Source organism: Mustela nigripes, chromosome 10 (genome assembly GCF_022355385.1).
Source record: "Mustela nigripes isolate SB6536 chromosome 10, MUSNIG.SB6536, whole genome shotgun sequence".
Taxonomy (NCBI): domain Eukaryota; kingdom Metazoa; phylum Chordata; class Mammalia; order Carnivora; family Mustelidae; genus Mustela; species Mustela nigripes.
This window is the reverse complement of record NC_081566.1, coordinates 23,256,260-23,283,458: the sequence shown is the minus strand read 5'-3', so window position 1 is coordinate 23,283,458 and position 27,199 is coordinate 23,256,260. Positions and strand designations below refer to the sequence as shown.

The 27,199-nt window shown below is 40.0% G+C and overlaps 1 protein-coding gene and 1 pseudogene across 6 annotated transcripts in view; both read right to left on the bottom strand.

The window, feature by feature from the left end:
• Positions 1 to 27,199, bottom strand: part of ABL2 (ABL proto-oncogene 2, non-receptor tyrosine kinase) — a 117,343-nt gene that overhangs the window by 64,354 nt on the left and 25,790 nt on the right. The window lies entirely within an intron of this gene.
• On the bottom strand, positions 11,659 to 12,515 carry LOC132026300 (small ribosomal subunit protein uS5-like; annotated as a pseudogene).

Here is a 27,199-nt window from a genome sequence, read left to right as displayed (position 1 = left end):
GAGCCCGATGCGGGACTCGATCTCAGGACCCTGAGATCATGACCTGAGCCGAAGGCAGCGGCTTAACCCACTGAGCCACTCAGGCGCCCCGAAGCAAAGTTTTATTTTAAGAAAAATTTCCGGGCGCCTGGATGGCTCAGTTGGTTAAGCGATTGCCTTCCGCTCAGGTCTTGATCCTGGAGTTCCAGGATCAAGTCCCAGGATCAAACAGCTCCATGGGGAGTCTGTTTCTCCCTCTGACCTTCTCCCCTCTCATACTCTCGCTCACTCTCTCTAATAAATAAATAAAATCTTAAAAAAGAAAGAAAGAAAGAAAATTTCCATACGCACTCTTCTAAAACCATTAATGAAATCTTTTGGAAGCATGTTCTAGGAAATAGCTGATATAATTAGAATAATGAACAACAAATTTTAAAGCTACAAAAGGCTTTAATGGCTTTTGGGTTTTTTAAAGATTTTATTTATTTATTTGACAGACAGAGATCACAAGTAGGCAGCAGGCAGCGAGGCAGGCAGAGAGAAAGGAGGAAGCAGGAAGCAGGCTCCCTGCTGAGGAGAGAGCCGGATGCGGGGCTTGATCCCCCAAGACCTGAGCTGAAGGCAGAGGCTTTAACCCACTGAGCCACCCAGGTGTCCCTCTTCAGTGGCTTTTTAAAGATTTATTTATCTATTTTTGCAAGAGAATGCAAGCACGGGGAGGGGCAGAGGAAGCAGCAGACTCCCCGCTAAGCAGGGAATGTGATGCGGCTCTAGGGGCTCAATCCCAGGGTCCTGGGATGATGACCTGAGCCAAAGGAAGACACTTAACCAACTCAGCCACCCAGGTGCCCCGCAAAAGGTTTTAACCGTTTTTTAGAAGTGACAACCCTTTAGTGCACAAGGAAGAATGACAGGCAGAGAACCTACAGAGCAGAGATCTGAGATACCTATGAATTGTATTAGATACATCATTAAATAATTCTATCAATTATTAAATATATCACTGTGACAAACAGGTCTTGTCTGGATAGTAATTCACATAACCTGAAAAACAATGACATCTGAACACTGATTATGGGACTATAGCAAAACAAGTAAGCATTTTTTTAAAAAGTATAAATTACCATGGTGCCCTGTCAAAAAAAAAACCTTGAAGCATGATATTGTTATTTGCAAGAAAAAAAAATTTTCAAATGAACTGGCAAACCAGCATTATTATTACAGTTTTCCCTTATTACTGTGCTTGTATTCATATCAAATTTTATGTGAAGAAAAACATTTGCATTTTTTATATGCTGGCCCTAAAAGCAGCCTCAGAGCCTCCCTCCTTTGCCCCATCAGGTTCTCTTGCTTTGTTTCCCTCTTAATGTTCCGCCACCCTCCCCTGCTTGTCCTGGCAACATATGATGCTCCCTTCTCCTATGTCCTCACTTTAGACTAGGAATAAGAAGCTTATCCTCCTACGGTCCTTACAGACGCGAAATGCAAAGCCTTTCTAGTTACTAGAGTTCCTCTTTGATACTGCCCACTGCAATTCCCACATCTGCATGTACACTTGAAAATAAGTCTGAAATACTTTAAATATATATGCGTATATACATATAAATGAATATTACTTCATTTAGTCCAGTGTAGTCTTTAAACCTTCTACAATTTCATACCTCTCAACTTTCCTACTGATTCCAAGCAAAAAGGAGAAGTCTTTTAAATATCAAAGGGAGACTATCCCCTGTTGTCCCTTTAGTGTCTTTACATTTTGTTACTCCCTGTGAAATTTCTTAGAGTATTTTCTTATCTCAGTAAGAGGAGAAAAGATAGGGGCACCTGGGTGGTTCAGTGGGTTGAGCCTCTGCCTTCGGCTTGGGTTGTGATCTCAGGGTCCTTGGATCAAGCCCCGGTTGGGCTCTCCGTTTGCATTGGGCTCAGGTTGGAGCCTGCTTCCCGACACCCCCCGCCCCTGCCTGCCTCTCTGCCTACTTGTGATCTCTGTCAAATCAATAAATAAAATCTTTAAAAAAAAAAAAAAAAAAGAGGAGAAAAAATAGAGGAGATGAATTTTTTTGTCGTTGTTTTTGGTTTTGTTTTTTAAAGATTTTATTTATTTATTTGACGGAGAGAGATCACAAGTAGGCAGAGAGGCTGGCAAAGAGAGAGAGAAGGAAGCAGACTCCCCGCTGAGCAGAGAGCCCGATGCGAGACTGGATCCCCAGACCCTGAGATCATGACCTGAGCCGAAGGCAGCGGCCTAACCGACTGAGCCACCCAGGCGCCCCTGTTTTTGTTTTTGTTTTTGTTTTTGGAGCAGACTGGCAAAGTAGAAAACCCACATGGCCATAGCAGCAAGAAAGCTAGGGATACCAAAGCCAGGGACAGAAAATAAAGATGGACAGGATTGTTAGTCCAGGCTGAAAGATGTTCAGCTAGCTATTCCCTGGACCTGGTGAATTGGCCTTCTGTCCCCTGTCCAACTCAGAAAAGAAAAGCTATCACCAGTCACTGACAGAGACCGGACTCCTGCCAAGGCTGTTTCACAATAGTAGAAGCTTAATAAATATTTGGTGGTGTATTTAGAACATTAGAACAGACAAGTGTGAAGCACCTAAAAGAAATAAATTAGCTATTTGAGGAGTGGGGTAAGAAGGGGAGGAACCACTCTCCCTAAATGGATGTCCTTAAGGAATAAACATCTAGCTCTTAATTTTAGTCTCCTAGCAGACAGATATCCTAGGAAGTTTTACTACTGTCTGGCATGCCACTATCTTGTAAGTCCAATAAATGGGAATGTGAGCTCATGCCCTAGGCAGTAACACATAAACGCTGATGAAAGGGAATTATGAAGCAAATTAATACAGGAGATCACAGGCTAGACAAATTCCTACCACAGTCTCTATAATCAAAATTAGTTTTAACAAATTAATGAAAATCAATTATCACTCCTTTTAATTATATGCGTAAAAGAATTTTTACAGTTCTTAGAGTATTACACTTGAGAGATAAAGGCAAGTATCTAGGAGAGTGAAGTGCTATTCAAGAAAACAAAAATAGTAAGGCTATTATTAATAGCAGCTAGTTTTAATTTTTAGTGTTGTTACATTTTCCTATCCTAAGAAAAATAAAACAGAAGCAAGTGAGCATTCTTTAGTAGTAAAATGGATTTTGAGGATCCAAGTTTAGGAGTCAGTATGCCAACAGAAAGAATAAACTAGTTTCACATGCCAGCCCAGGTGGAAGAGATGGACTAATAAGGAGGCTCCTATTCAAGAAGAAAAGGATTAAAACCACGGTAATGAGATTAAAAACTAATCAATCAAACAAACACAATAAGAGGGCTGAGCCCTGATTGCAAGCCCGGCTGCTACACTAAGCATGTTGATTATTCCAAAGATGCCCTGAGATCCAACCCAACCCTTCTGTCTTCTGCCGGAGAAGCACAGTTAACAGCCAAGTCAAGTTCCAAGAATAGTCATAACATACCATCCCCTTCTAACTAGTTTTCCTCAGGGAGACTGCTGGTCTTGGGAACTAGATTGTCCTGGGACTAATGGCACAATCACTGAAACTCAAATAAAGAGAAACCTTAAATTTAATAGCAATGCATGCATTTAACAGCAATTACCTCATGTAATTTACTGGGGGTGGAGAGAATAAGCTACAACTGTTACCTCTTTCACAAATCTTACTTTCAGGGGCTATCTGGAAAACAATTAACTACTAAAATCAACTCTGGGGCGCCTGGGTGGCTCAGTGGGTTAAGCCACTGCCTTCGGCTCAGGTCATGATATCAGAGTCCTAGGATCGAGTCCCGCATCGGGCTCTCTGCTCAGCAGGGAGCCTGCTTCCTCCTCTCTCTCTCTGCCTGCCTCTCCATCTACTTGTGATTTCTCTCTGTCAAATAAATAAATAAAATCTTTTTAAAAAATAAATAAATAAAAAATAAAATCAACTTTGAAAATACTTAAGTAACAAGGTGGCCCTTTCACTGCAATGTTGGGGTAGACAGTTACATATTAACAGGTTACATAACCAGTTTAAAAGTGGCTTTTAGGGAAGAAGGGCTATTCAGTGTTCTCCCAATTCAGGCATCATAGCCAAGGGAAAAATTTCTGCTAAAACTTCTTTTCCATAACCCATTAGGACCTACTGGGGCATCATGGCCTTCTAAAAGGATGCCTCTAACACAAGATACTAGATACACAAGACTTCCAGTCTCCCGACTCATTGTACCTATAATGTATTTTGGTATGTAATTTAGGTGCCATGCAAATATACTTAGTTACATATCATCATCATATAATTACACAGAGTGGAATACAATTTTGGCAAAAAAAGATTCAAGTTCCAACATGCCACTGAAAGCAACAACTGTACTACCAAGCTGATACTGACTTAAGTTCTTGCTCATATGCCAACTAAATATACTTCTATTTCAAAATTTCCGGTTTTTTGTTTTGTTTTGTTTTGTTTTTACTTGATAGATCACAAGAAGGCAGAGAGGCAGGCAGAGAGAGAGAGTGGAGGAAGCAGGCTCCCTGCGATCCCAGAACCCTGGGATCATGGCCTGAGCCGAAGGCAGAGGTTTTAACCTACTGAGCCACCCAGGCGCCCCACAAAATTTCCATTTTTTATTATGAGAACTACTTTTCCTTCAGGTTTGAAATTTGCAGTTATCCTTGATTCCTTTCTCGCCTTTATTTCAAGTTTTCATTAAGCATCTAGAGACAATTCCCTTTACGCAAATTATTCTACACTCTTAAAAATAACCTTTCTTATAATTATTTTATTATACTATTCTAAATATATTATGTAACATCTATAATATATGTAGTTACATATATAAATCACATTAACATGATAACATAAATTATATATAAATACAGTACATATTTTCATATATATCACTAGTGTAGACTAGTGGATAGCAAAACTTTTTGTGACATAAATTGGGCAAAAAACAACTTTTCATCCAAGTTATGGTTTTTATATCGATACAGTGCACATTAATAAATCTTATGATATTTCAATGTAGATGTACCATAAAAAGTCTTTGATGAACTCTGTAAAGTGGCTCATATATAATAGAATAAAAATTAAAATGTAGGGGCACCTGGGTGGCTCAGTGGGTTGAAGCCTCTGCTTTCGGTTCAGGTCATGGTCTCATGGTCTCAGGGTCCTGGGAACAAGCCCCGCATCGGGCTTTCTACTCAGCAGGGAGCCTGCTTCCTCCTCTCTCTCTCTTTGCCTGCCTCTCTGCCTACTTGTGATCTCTGTCAAATAAATAACATCTTTTAAAAAAAAATTAAAATTGGGCGCCTGGGTGGCTCAGTGGGTTAAGCTGATGCCTTTAGCTCAGGTCATCGTCTCGGGGTCCTGGGATCGAGTCCCGCATCGGGCTCTCCACTCAGCGGGGAGCCTGCTTCCCTCTCTCTCTCTCTACTTGTGATCTCTCTCTGTCAAATAAATAAATAAAATCTTTAAAAAAAAAACAAAATAAAATAAAATAAATCTTTAGAGTAAGAAAGAAAAGCAATAGTGATAAAAGAGAGTGGAAATTAGGAAACAGAAATGCATTAACAATAGTTACATCTTAAGTAGGAACAATTTAACAAGTCACCAACTTAAAATGTGCAAACTCACTTCAAGATAAAAACCTTTTTTTTTTTAAAGATTTTATTTATTTATTTGACAGAGATCACAAGTAGGCAGAGAGGCAGGCAGAGAGAGAGGAAGAAGCAGGCTCCCCGCTGAGCAGAGAGCCCGATGCGGGGCTCGATCTCAGCACCCTGGGATCACAACCTGAGCCAAAGGCAGAGCGCCCACCCAGGCGCTCCAAGATAAAAACCCTTTTGCACAGCAAAGGAAACAGTCAACAAAGCCAAAAGACAACGGACAGAATGGGAGAAGATACTTGCAAATGACATATCAGATAAAGGGCTAGTATTGAAAATCTATAAAGAACTTATCAGGGGCACTTGGGTGACTCAGTTGGTTAAGCCACTGCCTCTGGCTCGGGTCCTGATCAGGATAGAGTCCCGCATTGGGCTCCCAGCTCCATGGTAAGTCTGCTTCTCCCTCTGATCTTCTCATCTCTCATGCTCTCTCTCTCAAATAAATAAATAAAATCTTTTTAAAAATTAAAATAATAAAAAACTTATCAAACTCAACATCCAAAGAACAAATAATCCAATCAAGAAATGGGCAGATGACATGAACAGACATTTCTGCAAAGAAGACATATAAATGGCCAACGGACACATGAAAAAATGCTCAGTATCACTCAGCATCAGGGAAATCCAAATCAAAACCACAATGCCACATGTTAATACCAAGCAGTATGGCTAAATAAAGTCAGAATGGCTAAAATAATTAAGTCAGAAAATGAAAGATACGGTAAGGATGAGGAAAAAGGGGAACCCTCCTACACTGTTGGTGGGAATGCAACCTGGTGCAGCCACTGTGGAAAACAGTATGGAGGTTCCTCAAAAGTTGAAAATAGAGCTACCCTGTGCCCAGCAATTACACTACTGGGTATTTACCCCAAAGAAACAGATGTAGTGATCTGACAGGTTATCTGCACTCTAATGTTTATAGCAGCAATGTCCACAATAGCCAAACTATGGAAAGAGCTCACATGTCCACTGACAGATAAATGGATAAAGATGATGTGGTATGTACATACACGCGCACACATGCACGTAGGCATGCAAGAATATTATGCAGCCATCAAAAAAATGAAATCTTGGGGTGCCTGGGTGTCTCAATGGGTTAAGCCTCTGCCTTCGGCTCAGGGTCCTGGGATCCAGCCCTACACTGGGCTCTCTGCTCAGCAAGGCGCCTGCTTCCTCCTCTCACTCTGCCTGCCTCTCTGCCTACTTGTGATCTCTCTCTGTCAAATAAATAAATAAAATCTTAAAAATAAATAAATAAATAAAATCTTGCCATTTGCAACAACATGGATGGAATGGGGGGATTATGCTAAGAGCAATGAGTCAATCAGCAAAAGACAATTATCATATGATATCACTGATAGGCAGAATTTAAGAAATAGGGCAGAGGATCATAGGGGAAGAGAGGAAAAAAATGAAACAAGACAAAACCAGAGAGGGAGACATACCATAAGAGACCCTTAATCTTAGGAAACAAATAGAGTTGCTGGAGGGGAGCTGGGTGATGGACACTGGGGAGGGTATGTGTTTTGTGAGTACTGTGAATTGTGTAAGACTGACAAATCACAGACCTGGGCCCCTGAAACAAATAATACATTAAATATTAATAAAAAATAAAATATCAAAAAAGAAAAGAAAAGAAGAAAATGTGCAAACTCAAATGTACTGATCTAGAAGGGTATCTTGTCCAGCTATTTAAATGCTCAAATAATGGGGCGCCTGGGTGGCTCAGTGGGTTGAGCCGCTGCCTTCGGCTCGGGTCATGATCTCAGGGTCCTGGGATCGAGTCCCGCATTGGGCTCTCTGCTCAGCAGGGAGCCTGCTTCCTCCTCTCTCTCTCTCTCTCTGCCTGCCTCTCTGCCTACTTGTAATCTCTGTCTGTCAAATAAAATAAATAAAATCTTTTAAAAAAAAAATGCTCAAATAATTCCTCTATAGGAAATTAAGTGTGAAATTCTAATTTTTGTACCCAACATCCCAATCCCCCAATAAGCAAAACCATGATGTATGATGTACAATATATACTCATTAAAATACTGATTATTTCACAAGTTAAGTGTCCATGTAATTTTCACTTAGGAAGGCCAAAACAAAAAAAGAAAGAAAGAAAAAGGGCAGGAATACTGAACACATAACATTACATAATGTAAACATGAGGAAACAAAAACAACAGCTAACTTAAAGACTTATTTTAATAATAGAAGATGCCTATGAAGAACAGGGTAAGAGCTATGGGGTACTAAGGAAAATAACACATGGTACCTGGCCTTCAAGCATGTCATACACTTATGAGAGAAACAAAGAAGTCAATCAGCTATCATATACAGAGATGTGACCTGAATGTTTTGATATCATAGAACAAGAGTGCTTACAAAAGCAGAGAAGGGCTCTTGATAAAGGATTCTTGGCCTGAGTCTTAGCCATGGAATAAAAGTTATGTCAAAAACTACAGCTTCAAGATACAGACACAGAATAGACAGAGACAGAGAGAGATTCATTCTCTCCAGAAGGATTTCTGGACCATGTATGTGCCAGGCATACACCATACTGATGGAACTAAAAGGATTTTAGTGCCGCTGGGACCTAGAGAGCATGTACGAGACAAGGCAGGCACCAGATCATGAGAGCCTTGGATGGCGCTCTGCTAAGGAGTTTAGACATCATCCTTAAGATGATAAGAAATGAAAGCTTTTTTTTTTTTTAAAAGATCTTTATTTATTTGACACAGAGAGAGAGACCACGAGAGATGGAATACAAGCAGGAGGAGTGGGAGAGGAAGAAGCAGGCTCCCCGCTGAGCAAGGAGCCCAATGTGGGGCTCAATTCCAGGACCCTTAGATAACAACCCGAGCTGAAGGCAGATGCCTAACCACTGAGCCACCCAGGCGCCCCAGAAATGAAAGCTCTTAAGGAAGTAACAAGATCAAAGCCGTACCACTCAGACTCTGACTCGGGCTTTCTTATACATTCTCTCCAAGGAGCTGGCGCAAAGTCTCCAGGGAGAGGGAAGAAACAAGCAGATACAACCCCCATTTCACAGATATTGTAGGAGGGAGCATCAGCTACTAATAAGGTTTACCATTTCCCTAGCCTCCTGTTCTATCATCAGACTCCATTCTAGGGAGGTAAAAGGTTTCAGTACCAGTAGCAGGTAGGAGACAGAAAGTGGTAACAGATAAGGGGAGTTCTTCTGACCAAAGTGAATTTAAGGATCATCCATAGGAAACTATTCCTATTTTAAACAGGAAGAAAATATATATAATCTAAATATATAAATATAAATATATATAATCTAAATATATAAATCCTGTTATTACAGGAACAAAATATATATAATCTAAAGCATATTAGAACATTATCTGAGGAGGGGCGCCTGGGTGGCTCAGTGGATTAAGCCGCTGCCTTCGGCTCAGGTCATGATCTCAGGATCCTGGGATCGAGTCCCGCATCGGGCTCTCTGCTCAGCAGGGAGCCTGCTTCCCTCTCTCTCTCTCTCTGGCTGCCTCTCTGTCTACTTGTGATTTCTCTCTGTCAAATAAATAAATCTTTAAAAAAAAAAAAAAAAAAAGAACATTATCTGAGGAGATGAGGAGTTTGATGTCGTGTGTCTTTTACCACAATTAAATCAACTTTTAAAAAAAGAAAAAAAGGGGTGACTGGGTGGCTCAGTGGGTTAAAGCCTCTGCCTTCGGCTCAGGTCATGGTCCCGGGGTCCTGGGATCAAGCCCCACATCGGGCTCTCTGCTCAGTGGGAAGCCTGCTTCTCTTCCTCTCTCTCTGCCTCCTTGTGATCTCTGTCTGTCAAATAAATAAATAAAATCTTTAAAAAATAAAAAAAAGCCTCTCCTTCGGCTCAGGTCATGATCTCAGGGTCCTGGGATCGACCCCCCTCCCCTGCATGGCCTCTCTGCTCAGCAAGAAGCCTGCTTCCCTTCCTCTCCCTCTGCCTGCTCTCTACCTGCTTGTGATCTGTCTGTCAAATAAATAAATAAAATATTTTAAAATATATTTAAAAAAAAAAGAAAAAGAAAAAAAGCCTAAAATTTAGGCAACCTATTTTCATACTCTGGCAAACATTAAAAATGGTAAGTTCATATTATATTTAATTACAATTCCTTCATTCCTCCTTCACATTTAAAGAACTGTTCAAAATCTATCCCAAACACAAAACTAAATGTGTAAGAACACAAAGAAAAAGAATAATTACTATCTTGCTGGGGGACAGAAGACAATCATATCCCAAACAGATGTTATCTAAGAGCCAACTAACTATCCGTTCCAAGAGATCTTGCAATGGTGCAAATTGCTTCCATAAAGAATGCACATGGATTTGGGCAGACACATTTGACAGCACAGCTGTCTGTCCAGGCACGCTGCTGAAAGAATACTACACTCCTACTTGTCCTGTCCTCTACGCACCTTAAGTCTCCTTACAAAAGGAGGTTTAAACAAAACTGTCATACTTAAGCCTCTAATATGCACGCGCGAGTGTGTGTGTGTGTGTGTGTGTGTGTGTGTTCAGTAAGGTCAGTTAGATAATATCAGAAGCAATAAACCCTTTAACATCACCCTTACCCTAAAGTTAGTCTCTGAAGACTTCTGAACAAAATAAATTTTGTTCATGTACATTTATTAACTCTTGATTTGAGGTTGCCCTTCAGTTTCAAAGGGAAGGTAAAAAGCCACTAGCTTTCAGAAAATTGATACAGTACGGTAAAGGAGTGCATATTGAGAATCAGAGTAACAGAGTTAGGAGTCCTAACTTCGTTATCTTGGGGCAACTGTCCAACCTAAGTTTCAGTTTTTCATCAAACACGAATAATGATGCTTACACTAGTTACATTACAGAGTTGCTTGAAGATCAAAGAACTAAATGTAACCCTACCTTATCCACACACTGCAATGCACCCTTCTCAGCAATTTCAATTTCATGCAACCACTATTGAACACATCTTCTATCCTATTAGCTCATTCCTTCTCGTACAGGACCTCCTGCCACCATCTGATCCCAGCAGAACCTCAAACCTATTGACCCAACCATCTTTTTACTCTCCCTCCCCGCTGAGTCCCCTCTTCTCTCCTTACCCAGTTTAAACTCCATGATGCATCATGATCATTCACACCTCTCTCACTTGGACATACTCACTTTGCAAAACCACAATCCTGCTTAAATTCAATTCTCTGTTCTCCTACTACTCAAGGAGAGTACTCGAGCAAAAAAGCACACAACCAAGCTGAATGGCCTCTTTTAACTCATGACCTTTAACCTCAAGTGAGCCCTGAGTTCTGCCTGGTAATCATAATCTATTTCCCTAGCCCATGCACTCTCCCACTTCTCTAAACACTTACATGCTCTCTCCTCTTCTCAAACTTCTAATATCTTCTTCCATGCCCTTTCCCACTCTCAGCTGATGACTTGCTTAGAAAATTAAAGCAGTCAGAAGAGGATTTACAGGAATTATCATCGCACCCACCCACCGCGTATCAACATCTCTCTGCACCCATATGTTCTGCCTTCCTTCTTGTTATGATAAATGAACTACTATCTTTTCTCTATCTAACCCCTTCCCTCCTGTACAAGCTCCAATCCCGACCACCACCAATTCTCCTCCTCTTCTGTATCATCAGCTTTTTTCCTTCCCTTTTTTCCCTCTCTACCACATCACTTCCATGAGCATACAAAATACCTATGAAAATGCTGTAACTCCTATCACAAAAACAGTATGAGCAGAAACAATGCCAGGTAGAACTAAAAAGAAACACAAAGCAAAATGAAAACAGGCCTCTGGATCCCCACATCTCTGAGCAGGAAACTGGCTGAAAGAAAAAAAAATGACTCCATTGCAAACATGGGCTTCCTTCAGGGAAGACTAAAAAGGACTGAACAAAGGAAGCTAAGAAGGGCTACTTAACTTTTACAATATCATACTAAATAAGTGGCAGGATTAGGATATGAACTCAGAAAGGCTACATTCTTTCCCCCTTCCAGGCTTTAATTCTCTTTTTCTTCTATAAAACTATAGTGGTGGCCACAGCAGGAGCCTGGGTCCTCTACACCCTCTAGTGTGGGTCCTTACAAGCTGGTTGGTGAATCCCCCGATAGGGAGATTTGGTGAACACAGTCTCTTTCAGAGGTTGGGACGGAGGGTGGGGAGGATGTGAGATATCTGTAGGTCTTGGAAATGGCATCCAAAGTGGCCTTGGCAAAATCGCCCAAAGTGACAGTGCAGCCCCTGGCCAAGGTGCAGGAGCTGTCAGTATTAGCCATCATCAGGAGTTCCTTGGGCGGCTGAGACAATGCCAGCGCCTTTGGAGGCAGGGATGAGGTGCACAAGGAGAGCCACAGTGGCCGGTCACCTTGTGAGGGACAGTGTGGGGCTGGCTGATCTTGTTCCCCTTGTAGTTTCACAGCACAGGGACAACGGAGAGTTTAGCCAGGATCATGGCCCCATGGATGGCAGTGGCTACCTCCCTGAAGCACTTAACACCCAGACCAACATGTCCACTGTACTCTTCGATGGCAACAAATGCCTAGAATCTGGTCCACAGGGCAGCAGGCAATTGCTTCTGCACAGGCATAATCTTCAAAACCTCATCCTTGAGGGATGCCCCAAGGAAAGAGTCAGTGATCTCAGACTCCCTGACGGGCTGGGAGAAGAGATCTCCAGAGACTTGATCTTCATGTCCTTGAACAGGTGGCCCAGCCTGGTGACCCGGAACCACTCCTTGACTTCGGCTAGGCCTCAGCACCATCACACCCATAGCCAAGACTCATCCTGGATGCCGCTATGTCCGCCAGCCTCCCACTGTAGCCCCCACACCCACTCTGGGTCTCTGGGTCTCTGGGCCCTTCTGCAGCACCAGCATCATCCATACATTGGTGTTTTCTAGAAGAAAAGGTCTACATTCTTAACACACATTATCTCATTAAACCTTTACAATGCTGTGACATAATAAGCACTGTTATTACTCCCATTTTACAAAAGGGAAAACTGACTTAGTGATTTAATATACATTTAATACTCAGTGTTTTAATACACATCCAAAATGTATTTAACAACTACACTATATTCAGAATTGAAATAAAACTTTCAAAACAAAAAGATACACAGGATATATATTTACAGTCCTCTAAAGTATGCTTTTACAAAAAAATTACTCCATCAAAATGTTATTCTTAAGGGCCTCATTACCTCAAAGCTTTGGAAACCTAATACTTTATTGGGAGTTAAAATTTGTCTCTACAAATCTGTAAAAATTTGGCTTGCTAAATAATCATGTCAAAAAGAGTTTGGGCGGGGGGAGTCACCTGGGTGGCTCAGTGGGTTAAAGCCTCTACCTTCCACTCAGGTCATGATCCCAGGGTCCTAGGATCCAGCCCCGCATCAGGCTCTCTGCTCAGCGGGGAGCCTGCTTCCATTCCTCTCTCTGCCTGCCTCTCTGCCTACTTGTGATCTCTCTCTGTCAAATAAATAAATAAAATCTTAAATTTAAAAAAAAAAATGTTTAAGGATAAAGTTACTTAAAATTTTCAAAAGTTATTTGTAAAGACACTTTCTCTATTTAATTTAAACTATTAAATTAAAATGGTACTAAAAACATCCTTAGCTGTATGTTAAAATCAAGTGTCCCAAAGATTCTTACCAGCAAGACCATAATAATCTACTTTCAGTTATTTGTACCTCAAAAAATAGCAACAAATGCCCTAAAATTTTCCATAAATCAGATATCCTATAAAGCCAAACTGTTTCTTCATACTAAAATTAGTAAGGTTCGGGGGCACCTGGCTGGCTCAGTTGGTTAAGTTTCTGCCTTTTGCTCAGGTCCTGATCCCAGGATCCTGGGACTAATAAGCCAATTATGGCGCTCCTTAATCAGCGGGGGAGTCTGCTTTTCCCTCTGCCATTCCTCTTACCCACATGCACTCGTGCTGTGGGTAAAAATCTTTAAAAAATAAAAATAAAATTGGTAAGGTTCTAGAAGATTTTAACAGATAAGTTGCCACTTATACTTTTGCACACTTAACTCTTCTAAATAACTTTAACTATGAAAAATACTAATTCAAATAAAAATATTTAAGGAAGCAATAAACAGTCATAAAGCTGGCAATTAAGACTGAAAGTTTAGATAATGTATTCCTACAAAATACAGGTTCACTTTCACTAACAAGACTTACTTGTTTTGATAACAAGACTGTTAGTTCTTAGCAATTTAACAACAACAAAATTCCTGTCTTTGTTAATATACAACTAAAATAGTCAAAAAACTGTAACTCAAAAACAAACATAAGGCAAAATCTGTGGAAGAGCACTGAACTGGAAGTCAAGACCTGAGTTCTAATCCTTCCTCCATCGTAACCGGATATGAAAATTTACCATTGTGTTTCTACTTCTCCAACCTGTAAAAATAAGGGGCAGGGGAAGGTTATTTTCAGCTCAAAAATCTTTTGATTCCATGAACCAAACTGAGGGATATATTTTTTTTTTCGTATTTTAGGAACTCTAGAGAAGTGATCAAATTAGCAGAAATCAAGAATAAATAATCGGGGCGCCTGGGTGGCTCAGTGGTTAAGCCGCTGCCTTTGGCTCAGGTCATGATCTCAGGGTCCTGGGATCGAGTCCCGCATCGGGCTCTCTGCTCAGCAGGGAGCCTGCTTCCTCCTCTCTCTCTCTCTGCCTGCCTCTCTGCCTACTTGTGATTTCTCTCTGTCAAATAAATAAATAAAATCTTTAAAAAAAAAAAAAAAAAAGAATAAATAATCGATGCCCTTTTAGACTGTAACTACAATTATGTAGTATGCCTAAGTTGTACAAGATAGCTTTGGTATTCATTCTCAGAGTTCTTTTGGAGTGTACACGTTAAGTCATTTTAACTCTCTCTGAACTTGACTGGATCCAGCAATTCCTTATTTAAAAGTTTTCCTAAACTCTGAATATGCTAGGCTCTCCCTTTAACTTTGATTTTCTATTCCTCTTCTCCTTCCAACACTATCTACATTTCAGTATGCTTCGCAGTGACCATTTTGCTTATCTACTTCCTATACCTTTACCATGCCTGGTTTTTAATGCCTCCCTTATCCATGATTTCATTTTTCTTTTAAAGACACAATACACCTGAACACATACAAGGGAATGGGAGAGGGTCAGGGAGAAGGAGAGAGAGAATCCCAAGCAGGTGCCACACCTAGTGAGGAGGTGGGGCTCAATGTCAGGACCCTGAGATCATGCCCTGAGCCATAACGTGAGCCAAGATCAAGGGTCAAGTGAGCCACCAGGCAGCCCCATTTTTTTATTCAAAGTGTCCCTAAGTCTATGCCCCCCCAAAGGGGGGGGCTCTGTTGACCCAGTTAGATATTAAGAGTTCTGAGATCCTCAAATTTCAGATTTATTCCCTATGATGCAACTCCTTTCCACATTATCAGACATTGCAGGTTTGCTAGCAAATTCAGACATATTATTCAATCATTCAGAAGTTTAAATTTTACATGTTGACATTTTTATATTCCATTTGTTTTCATCACTAGCAACCTGCTTGCTAAGAATTTTAACTTTTAAATACTTCTCAGCACATTGATACATGCTGGAGAAACCAAAGCAGTTTCAAATTTGAAATGTTACCTAGTAAAAATAGAGAGGAAAAAATAGCACCCAATATTTAATTTCTCAAAACTCTACTGCTCAGCCTTTTTTGGAAGGCCTAAGGAATAAAAATTATTTCATGCTATAACTATAAAAGGTATTGAAGATTCTTTTAGGAATCTTACCACCTTTCTTCAAGATCCAAGTGATACATAGGGGATCTAATCAAATTTAAATCACTACAGAGTTTTGACTATAATTCCTAAAGTTACTATTTGAAAATATAAACACTTATTATGAATTCACTTTTATTTCATGCCCTGTCTTCAATGGTAGAAAGTCACATCCCAGAGAGAAATGACACCTAACTAAATTTGATAAAACCCACTTTACCTAGGGGCGCCTGGGTGGCTCAGTGGGTTAAGCCGCTGCCTTCAGCTCGGGTCATGATCTCAAGGTCCTGGGATCGAGTCCCGCATCGGGCTCTCTGCTCAGCAGGGAGCCTGCTTCCTCCTCTCTCTCTCTGCCTGCCTCTCTGCCTACTTGTGATCTCTGTCTGTCAAATAAATAAATAAAATCTTTAAAAAAAAAAAAAAAAAAAAAAAAACCCACTTTACCTAGTACAGTGCTACATATTCGATGGCTATTTTAGAGTCATGTGTCTCTCTGCTTTCATCCCTGTCCCCAAGAATTTATTCTCCCCAAAGCAGTCAGACTGAAACTTTTAAATATAACCCCCATGGCCCAAGATTCCCATCCTACTCAGAATAAAGTCCTAATTCCTTACGATGGTAAGCAAGCCTTCTGTAAACTGGCCCTCAGCAGTCTCCCTCATCCCACATGCAACTTTTACCTTCTTTCTCCTTCTACAGATTATCTCTCAGCATTTCTCCCACCAAGTCAGTCCTCTCTAGCCAGTCCTCCTCTACCACTCCAGAAGGATACCTCTGCCTTGAAAATGTTCTCCAGAGATGTCCTTGATGGTCCTCTCCCTGGAATACTTAACTCCTGAAAGCCCTAAGTCTCATTCCTTCAGATCATTCAGTTCTCTGCTGAAAAATCACCCTCTCAGCCAGAGGCTTTCTCTCACCATCCTATCATCAACAGTAGCACCCCTTGGGTCCGCTCTTTTACTCAGCAGTATTTTTCTCCTCGATCTCATCACCATAGTTATTTAGTGCCTGTCTCCAACCACTACCACTTACCACAAAGGAAGGAGTCTCATTTGCTCACTAACATACTCCCAGTGTCAAGAAAGTGTGTGGTAGGTGCTCAATAACAGTTAAATACAGGAAAATCTGAAATGCCTCACTCAGGAAGTCATGCTGTCATTATTATTCAAGCATACTAAAAAAGTCCTTTAAATAATATTTAAAGTGTTATTTAAACTAGGATGTCGCTTGCCTCTAAGGAAGAGAAACAGGTAGCTGAGGGCAGAGAGATGCAGGGCAATTAAATGTATATACCTCTGGGGCACCTGGGTGGCCCAGTAGGGTAAGCATCTGCCTTCGGCTCAGGTCATGATCCCAGGGTCCTGGATGAAGCCCTACATCGGGCTCCCTGCTCAGCGGGAAGTCTGCTTCTCTCTCTGCCTCTGCCTCTCCCCTGGCATGCTCTGACAAATAATATCTTAAAAAAAAAAATTAAAAATAACTGTATACCTCTTATAATCTTGAACTGTCTTAATGTGTTAACACTATATTAATGTGCTAACTTCATTAACTATATTAATGTGTTAACTTAAATCTTGAACTGGACCAATGTGTGATTCGTCTTAATATTTATAAAATTTCAAATTTAATAGTAATATTATTGCTTGACTTATGTAAACACTCCAGTTCAATCCTGCATTTTCAAGATATGGAATACTGGGGCGCCTGTGAGGCTCAGTCATTAAGCATCTACCTTCTGCTAAGGTTATGATCCCAGGGTCCCAGGTCCAAGCCTCCCCCTGCTTGGCAGGCGGCCAGTTTCTCCCTCTCCCACTCCCCCCCTTGTGTTCCCTCTCTTGCTGTGTCTCTCTCTGCCAAATAAATAAAACCTTTAAGGAAACAAAAAAAAAAAAGATATGGAATACTACTTGCAAAAATACAGCATTCTTTATGTTGTTCTGGGATGTTTTAATATGATTCTTCAGGAATTTCTCAGAGCACAAGAAGTTTTATGCTCCTTCTTTAATGCTCCCTTTAGTCTTATATTTACTAGCAATCACTTGGTCACTAGGAATTTGTTAGCTACATTCACTAGTTCACTAGTAAACAAGATAAACAGTATGATAATACCTTTACTAATTATAGGGTTGTAAGCCAATGGTATTATCAGAAACTTGGTCATTAAAGAGAGCAATAACAGGGGGCGCCTGGGTGGCTCAGTGGGTTAAAGCCTCTGCTTTCGGCTCAGGTCATGATCCCAGGGGTCCTGGGATCGAGCCCCGCATCGGGCTCTCTGTTCTGCAGGGAGCCTGCTTCCTCCTCTCTCTCTCTCTGCGTGCCTCTCTGCCTACTTGTGGTCTCTGTCTGTCAAATAAATAAAATCTTTAAAAAAAAAAAAAGAGAGCAATAACAGGATGCCTGGGTGGCTCAGTGGGTTAAAGCCTCTGCCTTCAGCTCAGGTCATCATCCCTGGGTCCTGGGATCAAGCCCCACATCGGGCTCTCTGCTCAGCGGGGAGCCTGCTTCCTCCTCTCTCTCTGCCTGCCTCTCTGCCTGCCTCTCTGCCTACTTGTGACCGCTCTCTCTGTCAAGTAAATAAAGGAAAAATCTTTAAAAAAAAAAAAAAAGAGAGCAATAACAAAGACTATTCCAAGGACAGGCTCTAGTGTATCAGGAAGGTAAAGTCTTAGGTCTGGTAATGGGATTGGGTGGGAAGAATGTTGGAAAAGGAGAAATGAAAGCAGCTACTGTCACTCCCCTTATCATCGCAGCTAATACATAGTTAACCAGAAAGTCCCTCCCAGGTCTCTTGAAAACAGTGTTCCTCTCACAGGATAGGAAGGACACAAAAAGGTTCCTTACAAAAGAGGAAACCCGGCAAGATAGGGATAAACTCCTTCAAGGACCAATATTAACTCTAACAACCTTCCAAGTACTTTCTACTTGTATTTTATCACAAAGGATCAGAATTATAAAACTAACTTGGAAAGAATAAACACTGATTTCTGCCAAGCATCCGCTAACAGATTATTATACTTCTTAGTTTTCAAATTCATATAGTACTGGATACTTATCCAACTCTTGTATATTAAGACATTAGGTATTACATGGTAGTATGACAAGCATAATCTTTCTGTATTTAATCACTTAAACTATATACACCTATTTTCCCATTATTTAAATAATCTCTACAATTATTACTAAAAAAAAAAATTCTCCCCTTGAAATTATTAAGAAACAGTCTACATAGTGTTACATGAAAGATGGAATCATTAATTACTCCCTAAACTGAAGTTAGAGAAAAAAGTTGAACAATCAACTGGAATCTGTCCTATAAAACTAAGTTCAACCGTAATTTAAATAAATAAATTAAGTTTGGACCTAAACAAAAGCACCATAAATGGTCTTTAGTTTCCTTTAAACACACACACATACATTTCACTGCAAACAAAAACATACAGAAACAAAAGAGCAACTGTAATACTCTGGACATTCTGCCTTTCCTCTATAGCCAAAATATAACAAAACATGAACCAGTGATAGTTCAAGTCACTGTATACAAGAGGGAGCTTACTAATCAGACTTAGTAGTTACAGAACTAATTAAGAAAAATGGCTCTAGTTACAGAACTAATTAAGAAAAATGGCTCATAGGACTATTCTGGCTCTCATTATACCACAGGTATGTACAGCTAGCATCAAGGTCATGCCAGTCAATCTATCCAGAAGCACAACCAAAAAGCCATATTATCACATTCTCTAGCTCCTTCCCCATTTTGCTAGAGAAAAAGAGATAAAAAAAAAAAAATATATGGAATCAGAATGTCAAATAAAATGTTTCCACCCAATACTGTTACTTCTTTAATACCCTGTAAAGGCTATCACCCAACTCTAATCAAAACAAACTTACTGAATAATTCCTTCACTGCTTTATTTTCTGCGCAAGAATAAATAAACTTTTTCTTTTTTTTTTTTTTTAAGATTTTATTTATTTGTCAGAGAGAAAGGGAGAGAGCACAAGCAGGGATGTGGCAGGTATAGGGAGAAGCCGGCTCCCTGCTGAGCAAGAAGCCTGATGGGGGACTTGATCTCAGGATCCTGGGATCAGGACACAAGCCAAAGACAAATAAATGCTTGACTGACTGAGCCACCCAGGTGTCCCTAAATATACTTGTTCTTATCCCAGCCTGCCTTTCCATTTTCTAAATCATGCTGTCATGATGGCACATGATTTCACCCATTTGTTGGGTTTATAAATAGTAGAAATCAGGTAAACTGAAGAGTTAAATCAGAAAAGTCACTTAACCTAAAGATATTTGTGTGCACAGAAAAGTCATGTACATCCTATGCAGAAAATGTGTACAATCCTATAATAGACAAAAATTTTTAAATGAATCTAGAAAAGACAGTAAAATTTTGGTTAACTGAAGTACTTTCTGAAACATAAGTCTGATAACCTTTTCCTAATTCAAGAGACTAAATTTTTTGAGACTAAATTTCTTGAAACTTTGCTATTGTTTTTTATTTTTTATTAACATATAATGAATTATTAGCCCCAAGAGTACAGGTCTGTGAATCGCCAGTAAACTTTGCTATTTTAAAAACAGAACGCGGGGCGCCTGGGTGGCTCAGTAGTTTGGGCTGCTGCCTTCGGCTCGGGTCATGATCTCAGGGTCCTGGGATCGAGCCCCGCATCGGGCTCTCTGCTTCGCAGGAAGCCTGCTTCCCTCTCTCTCTCTCTCTCTCTGCCTGCCTCTCTGCCTACTTGTGATCTCTGTCTGTCAAATAAATAAATAAAATCTTTAAAAAAAAAAAAAAAACAGAACTCAATTTTTTACATTTTTTGAGAGTATTAAATAATTGCACTGTGTCTACTTAAATTACCAGAGAGAAATCAAGATAATACTAAATTCTGTTGAATGCCTTTAATAGCAGCACCAACGGTCCTGTGTTACATGTAGCTAAGGTCATATTTCATTTCTAAGTTAAGAGATTCAAAGATCATATATCATACAATGGAGAAAATTTAACAAACTCAAACCAAATATCACCTTTTTTGCCTTCCCAAGGAAAAGCACAATTTGAAAATAAATGAGAAACCTTTCCTGTACTAAAAAATAAAAATAACCAGTTTTTTCTAAAGTGCTCAAAGAATTAAGTTTAAGGGACTACCATCAGAAAAACTGGCCAAGGAATCACACTGAGTTTCCACACTTTAAAAATGCAGCAAATTCCATTATCCCATTTATATGTGGACTCTAAAATAGTCAAATTCAGAAACAAAGAGTACAATGATGGTTGTTCTGGGGAAAGGAAGGGAATGAGAACATTCTGGTCAGAGGGTACTAAGTTTCAGTTATGCGAAATGAATAAATTCTGGAAAACTGTGGTCTAGTATGGTGACTATGCTTAATAAAATGGGTCACATACCCGAAATTTGCTGAGAGTAGGTCTTAAGAGTTCTCACCATACCAAAAAATAAAAAAAGAAAATGATTAGCTTGTGTTCACTTCACAAAATGTATGTATATCAGAACATCATGTTGTATCATCAACATACAACAAAATATAAACATGCAACTTGATATTTTTGAGAGCTAGCGAATGTGTGGGCACAGGAGCAGGGGGAGGGGAATAGTGAGAGAGACAAGCAGACTCCCTGCTGAGCATCCATCCAAGATCCAGGGATCACTGCCTGAGCTGAAGGTAGACACTTAACCTACTGAGCCACCCAGACGCCCACAACTTGATGTTCTAATCAAATGTATACAATTCCTATTTGTTAATTATACCTTTAAAAAGTTAGGAAAATCCTGCAAATTCTTCCACAGGTAACTATTATTGTTAAATTAATAGCCCAAACCAAACCAAAAAGTCTTTTTTTTTTCCATATAAGCAAATAGGAAAGTAGTAATTTTTATAAAGAATAGGTAATTTTTAAAGACTTGTTTTTTAATTTCTTTATTTGACAGAAAGAGACACAGGGAACACAAGCAGGGTCAGTGGGAGAGGGAGAAGCAGACTTCCTGCTGAGCAGGGAGCCTGATGTGGGGCTCGACCCTAGAACCCCAGGATCATGACCTGAGCTGAAGGCAGATGCTTAATGACTGAGCCACCCAGGCACCCCAAACAGGAGATAATTTTCTTTTTTTTTCTTTTTTCTTTTTTTTAAGATTTTATTTATTTATTTGACAGAGATCACAAGTAGGCAGAGAGGCAGACAGAGAGAGAGGAGGAAGCAGGCTCCCTGCTGAGCAGAGAGCCCCCTGTGGGGCTCGATCCCAGAACCCTGGGATCATGACCGGAGCCGAAAGCAGAGGCTTTAACCCACTGAGCCACCCAGGCGCCCGAGGTAATTTTTTAAAACTTTGTGAAGTGGCAACTGGATTTTCTTTCTAAGTCCTGGAGTATCCCCTAGTGGACTGGTAAGGAACAGGTTTCTTTTGCTTATTAAGTTGAACTTCAAGTCTCTGATAGTAACAAATTCACTAACAGTACTAATCCCCAAAGCATGTATTTTTCCAATCTTCTATAATAATTTCCTAATAATTTAAAAGAAAGGAAATTATTTTGGAAATTACTCATACCATCTCACTGATCTGAAGGTCAATGAAATTATGAATATCAAGTAGAGTGTTTCCCAAAGAGCCAGAGGTTACCAGAAATGAATTTGAGAAACTATGAAAGGGGGTTGAAAATGATTCTTTTACATACTATGTAATTTCTGAAAACATGTGGGAATTTGAAGAACGGCTAAAAAATAATTTTTAAGGCATCAAAAACCTATACACAAATAAAAACAACACAATGATTATTTCATGTTTTTGCAAGCAAGCAAAATCTACTGAAGAGTAGTACACAAAAAAAGTAACAAAATCTTTCAATCATACTTGAATGCACTGAAAACAATGCTATCCTCCTTCTTCCATCCACACCATCTTTACGCATTCTGTTCCCCCTATTTAAGACACTCTTCCCCACTCCGACCCATGGACCTAATTAATGGCCACCCACCCTTCAAACCTCAACTAAATCAACACTAACCTCCATGACTAGATACAATTCTATTACTGCTTCTCATAACATTATGTACCTCAACTTTTACAGATTTATTTAAGCAATGTCTGCTTGTTTTATTACAGGGTTATTTAGAGAGTCTATTATCTTACAGGGCTGTTGGGACAATTTAGTAACACCTCTGTAAACCACCTTTTAACAATGCCAGCCATCATGTAAACACTATTAGTACTGGCCCCATTAAACCTGTCAGAAATAGGGGCGCCTGGGTGGCTCAGTGGGTTAGGCCGCTGCCTTTGGCTCAGGTCATGATCTCAGGGTCCTGGGATCGAGTCCCGCATCAGGCTCTCTGCTCAGCGGGGAGCCTGCTTCCTCCTCTCTCTCTCTCTGCCTGCCTCTATGCCTACTTGTGATCTCTCTCCCTGTCAAATAAATAAATAAATAATCTTAAAAAAAAAAAAACCTGTCAGAAATAAAATGTGCTTCTGTCATTTAAGATTATTCCTTAGAGTTTTATTCTGTTGTTAAAAAACACTTTATTGGGGCACATGGGTGGCTCAGTCAGTTAAGCCCCTGCCTTCAGTTCAGGTCATGATCTCAGGGTCCTGGGATCAAGTCCCACATCGGGCTCTCTGCTCAGTGGACAGCCTGCTTCTCCCTCTACCTTGCTTGTACTCTTATGCTTTCTCTGGCTCTTGTGCTCTCTCTCTCTGGAAAATAAATAAATAAAATCTTTAAGAAAAAAACAAGAAAACAGTATGGCAGCTCCTCAAAAGATTAAAATACAATTACTATGCAATCCAACAATTCCACTCTGGATATGTAACCCAAAGAAATAAAAGCAGGGCTCAAAGAGACATTTGTATACATTATGTTCACAGCAGCATTATTCACAATAGTCAAAACGCGGAAGTAACCCAAATGGTCCACTGACAGATGAATAAATAAGATGTGGTACACGCATACAATGAAATATCATTCAGCCATAAAAAGGAAATTCTGAACATGCTACAACATGGATGAACATTGAGGACATCATGTTAAATGAAATAAGCCAATCACAAAGGGACTAATATTGTATAATTCCACTTTATGGTACTTAGTGTAGTCAAATTCATAGTTGTTGCCAAGGGCCAGAGGAAGAGGCAACAGAGAGTTATTTTGTTTAAAAGGTATAGAGTTTCAGTTTTGTAAGATGGAAAGAGTTTTGGGGATGGTTGGTGGTGATGGTTATACCATGTGAATATAATAATGCCCTCAAATGTATATTTTTAAATGGTTAAAATGGTAAATTTTATGTGTATTTCACAATTTTTTTAAAAAGCCAGATATTTTAAGGAAAATCAAATAGAACTTGCAGAAATGCAAAATATATTAACTAAAATGAGAAGTTAAATGGATAGATTAAACAGCAGATCAGACCAGCTAAAGGCCACTCTGAAGAAATACACAAAATGCAGCACAGTGATACAACAAATGAAAACACGGGACAGCAGTTAAGCAACATGAGGACAAAGCAAAAAATCCAACACAGCTCTAAACAATATTCAAGAAAAGAGTAGAGAAAATGGGAAGGAGGCAATATTTGAAGATATAATTGCCGAGACTTCTCCAGAATTGAAGTTTTAGGAAGTACAAATAACCACTAGTAGGATAAACAGTAAGAAATCTAAACCTAGTTACTTAGCAATGAAAATGCAGAATATTAAGGACAAAAAGATGTGTAAAACCACAGCATAGAAATGACACTGTCTCTAAGAAGGATAATTATACTGACAGCTAAATTCTCAACAGCAATAATGGAACCCAGAGGGTAATAACATACTGAAAAAGATGAACACTAAATCATCAGACAAGCTTCACAGTTGTGCAATTTAGCCTACATGACTCTGAGAGCTCCTGTGGCCCAACAAAAAGAAAAGAAACTCTCATCACCATATTGTAATGAACTACAGACCTTCCTCAACTTACGATGGGGTTACAGCTCAACAAAACCATCGTAAGTGGAAATACTGTAAGATGAAAATGCACTTAATACACTTAACCTACCAAACATCACAGCTTAGCCTAGGCTACCTTAAACATCCTCAGAATACTTATGTTAGCCTACAGTTAGGAAAAATCATCCAACACAAAGTCTATTTTATAATGAAGTGTTGAGCAGCTCATGCAATTTATGGAATAATGAATGTACTCAAAGTGACGAACAGGCTATATGGGTACAGAATGGCTGTAAGGGTACCATCAACTGTTTACCCTCCTGATTACATCACTGACAGAACTCTGTGACTTAGCTCACTGCCACTGCCCAGCATTAAAAAGTATCATACCGCGTATCAAATTAAATTTTGCAGTATGGTCTCTACTGAATGGTATCATTTTCACACCATGGTGAAGTTGAAAATCGTAAGTCAAGTCATCATAAGTCAGGGATCATCTGTATTTCTTCACCTGATGTGCATATCCAAATCACAAGGGAGGTTGTTTTTTCTTCAGAATATACCTGTTTGGTTCAGTAGGAACTTTTTTTTAAATATTCTAGAGGTGATTTTATCTACACTCCTCGTTAAGGAGTGAGAAGAGAAAGAGGAAAAGGAGAGAGAGGAAATATGATAAAAACAAATGAGACAAAGTATTTACAACTGGGGAATCTGGGCAAAGAGTAAATGAGGGTTCTTAATGTTTTTCTTGCAACTCTTCTATAATCTTGAAACTTTCAAAATAAGTTATTTTATTTTTTAAAAGTATTTTTAAGTAAGCTCCACACCCACCAATGTGGGGCTTGAACTCACAACCCTAAGATCAAGAGTTGCATGCTATACCAACTGAGCCAGTGAAGCACCCATTAAAGTTATTTTAAAAAAACACAGATGCAGGGACGCCTGGGTGGCTCAGTTGGTTAAGAAGCTGCCTTCAGCTCAGGTCATGATCCCAGCGTCCTGGGATCGAGTCCCCCCCGTCGTCGTCAGGCTCCTTGCTCGGCAGGGAGCCTGCTTCTCCCTCTGCCTCTGCCTGCTATTCTGTCTGCCTGTGCTCTCTCTCCGCACCCCCTCTCTGATAAATAAATAAAAATCTTAAAAAAAAAAAAACAAAACACAGAAGCAGTACCAGAATTATACAATTCTGGGTGGGTTTTTTTTTTCTGTTTTTTAAAGATTTTATTTATTTATTTGATAGAGATCACAAGTAGGCAGAGAGGCAGGCAGAGAGAGAGGAAGTGAAGCAGGCTCCCTGCTGAGCAAAGAGCCTGATGCCCAGGAGCCTGGGATCCTGACCTGAGCCAAAGGCAGAGGCTTAAACCACTGAGCCACCCAGGCACCCCTACAATTCGGTTTTAAAATGCCACTATCAGGGTGCCTGGGTGGCTCAGTAGGTTAAGCCTCTGCCTTCACCTCAGGTCATGATCTCAGGCGCCTGGAATCAAGCCCTGCATGAGGCTCTCTGCTGAGCAGGGAACCAGCTTCCCCCCTCTCTCTGCCTCTGCCTGTCTCTCTGCCTACTTGTAATCTCTGTCAAATAAATAAATAAAATCTTAAAAAAAAAAGGGGGGGGGGGGGGCAGGGGCACCTGAGTGGCTCAGTGGGTTAAGCCTCTGCCTTCAGCTCAGGTCATTATCTCAGGGTCCTGGGATTGAGCCCCACATCAAGCTCTCTGCTCAGCGGGGAGCCTGCTTTCCCCCTCTCTCTGCCTGCCTCTCTTGCCTACTAGTTCTCTCTCTCTCTCTTTCTGTCAAATAAATAAATAAAATCTTTTTTTAAAAAATGCTACTATCTTTGGAGCGCATGGGTGGCTCAGTAGGTTAAGACTCTGCCTTCGGCTCAGGTCATGGTCTCAGGTTCCTGGGACTGAGTCCCGCATCAGGCTCTCTGCTCAGCAGGGGGACTGCTCCCCCCGCCACACACTTCTGCCTGCCTCTCTGCCTACTTGTGATCTCTCTCTCACTCTCTCTCTTTCTGTCAAATTTAAAAAAAAAAAAAAAAGCCACCATCTTTATAAACACTGATTCTAAAAATTCTAATAAAGTAATATGCCCATAAATTAATCCGAATTGTCCTGGACGAATTCATGGTAAGAACATTACCTGGACGAATTCATGGTAAGAAAAGAGAGGTTTATGTGTTGAGTCAGTTATTAAAACACACGAACTTCTTTAAAAAAAAGGGGGGGGGATGCCTGGGTAGCTCAGTCGTTTAAGCAGCTGCCTTTGGTTCAGGTCATCATCTCAGGGTCCTGGTATCGAGTCCCACATCGGGCTCCTTGCTCCACAGAGAGCCTGCTTCTCCCTCTGCCTCTACCTGCCACTCTGCCTGGCTGTACTCTATCTCTCTGACAAATAAATAAATAAATCTTTAAACACACACACACACATACACACAGCTGTCAACTAATTCATGACAACCTCACCTTAAAGGTATGGAGAACATTCATAATGTTTCTGTACTTCTCATCCCCTTCTTTATTTTGTACTTAAGATATTCTTAGTTTTTTTTTCAAGTTTTTAATTCCAGTTAGTTAACATACAGTGTTATATTAGTTTCAGGTGTACAATACAGTAATTCTACTGTTCCATACAATACTGTGCTCATCATCTGAAATTCTTAGTTCTTAAAATATTCATAGCTCTAAATATATATATATATATATATATATATATTCATAGCTCTTAAAATAAACCAGGAAAAGTTCCACTGGGCAATTTCAGAGATAAATTTAAAATGGATAGATTAATCTAAAATTTAATGTTCTAAACTTTAAACTTTTAGATGTCTAAAACTTCCTCTTTACTCACTAACCTTGCTACACAACCTCACAT